This window comes from Propithecus coquereli, unplaced genomic scaffold (assembly GCF_000956105.1).
Source record: "Propithecus coquereli isolate 6110/MARCELLA unplaced genomic scaffold, Pcoq_1.0 Scaffold199, whole genome shotgun sequence".
In the NCBI taxonomy this organism is placed as follows: domain Eukaryota; kingdom Metazoa; phylum Chordata; class Mammalia; order Primates; family Indriidae; genus Propithecus; species Propithecus coquereli.
This window is the reverse complement of record NW_012144855.1, coordinates 91,755-93,733: the sequence shown is the minus strand read 5'-3', so window position 1 is coordinate 93,733 and position 1,979 is coordinate 91,755.

Below are 1,979 nucleotides of genomic sequence, written 5' to 3'. Positions count from 1 at the left end.
AATCTACAAATTTAATGTAATCCCTATCAAAATACCAATGACATTCTTCACAGAAATGGAAAAAATAATTATAAAATTTATATGGAACCACAAAATACACAGCATAGCCAAAATCTTTCTGAGCAAAAAGAACAAAACTGGAGGAATCACATTACCTGACTACAAAGTATACTACGGAGTTATAGTAACCAAAACAGCATGGTACAGGCATAAAAACAGACACATAGACCAATGGAACAGAACAGAGAACCCAGAAATAAATCCATATATCTATAGTAAACTTATCTTCAACAAAGTTGCTAAAAACATACAGTGGAGAAAGGACAGTCTTCAATAAATGGTGCTGGAAAAACTGGAGATCCATATGCAGAAGAATGAAACTATATCTATCTCCATATGAAATATCAAATCAAAATGGATTAAAGACTTAAATCTAAGGCCTGAAACTATGAAACTACTAAAAGAAAACCTTGGGGAAATGCTTTAGGACATTGGTCTAAGCAAAGACTTCTTGAGTAATACTCACAAAGCACAGGCAGCCAAAAAAAAATTGGACAAGTGGGATCACATCAAACTAAAAAGCTTCTGCACAGCAAAGGAAATAGTCAACAAAATGAGGAGACACTCCATAGAATGGGAGAAAATATTGGCTAACAACCCATCTGTCAAGGGACTAACAGCTACAATATATAAGGAGCTCCAACAACTCAATAAGAAAAAATTAAATAACCCAACTAATAATAAAAAATGGAAACATATGTGAATAGACATTTCTCAGAAGAAGACATACAAATGGCCAACAGGTATATAAAAAATGCTTGACATCATTAGTTATCAGAGTAATGCAAATCAAAACTACAACCAGCCATGATCTCACCCTAGTTAAAATGGCTTTTATCAAAATGATAGGCAATAACAAATGCTGGCAAGGATGTGGAGAAAGTGGAACTTTCATACATTCTTGGTGGGAAGGTAAATTAGTGTAACTACTATGAAAACAGTATGGAGGTTCCTCAGAAAACTAAAAGTAGTACTACCATATGACCCAGCAATCCCACTGCTGGGTATATATCCAATGGATAGGAATTCAATATATCCAAAATATATCTGCACTCCCATGTTTATTGCAGCACTATTCACAATAGCCAAGATATGAAATCAACTTAAGTGTCCATCAACAGATGAATGGATAAAGAAATTCTGGTACATATATACAATGGAATATTACATAGCCATAAAAAAGAATGAAATCCTGCCATTGGCAACAATGTGGATTGTACTGGAGAACCTTATGTGAAGTGAAATAAGCCAAGCACAGAAAGAGAAATCATACATGTTCTCACTCATACGTGGAAGCTAAATAATAAAAATGATCTCATGGAGACAGAGAGTAAAATGATGGTTACTAGAGGCTGGGATGCGTACTGGGTAGAGAAGGATAAAATGAGAGTGATTAATGGGCACAAAAATATAGTTAGATGGAATGAACAATATTTGATAGCACAGCAAAGTGACTATACTCAACAATAAGTTAGGATATACTTTAAATAAGTAAAAGAGTGGAATTGGAATGTTCCTAACACAAGGAAATGTTAAATGCCTGAGGTGATAGATACTGCAATTACCCTGATTTGATTAATTAACATTGTATGCATGTATCAAAACATCATATGTACCCTATAAATATACACAACCATGATGTACCCATAATAATTAAAAATTTTAAAAAGAGAATAAAAAAGAGGAAAAAAAATAAATGCTTTACATACAGTCTTATTTAATCTTCACAAAAAACCTTTTAAGGTAGGTAATTTTCCCAATTTTACAGTTGAAGATACAGAGAGCAGTGCTTTTCAAAGGTCATATTCTCAATCGCTGTACAGCCCTGCTTTTTCTAATAACATAAATGGGCTAGGAAATAAAACTTAAAATCCATGTAAAATAAAAAACAAAACTAAACTAAACTAATTAAATATTAT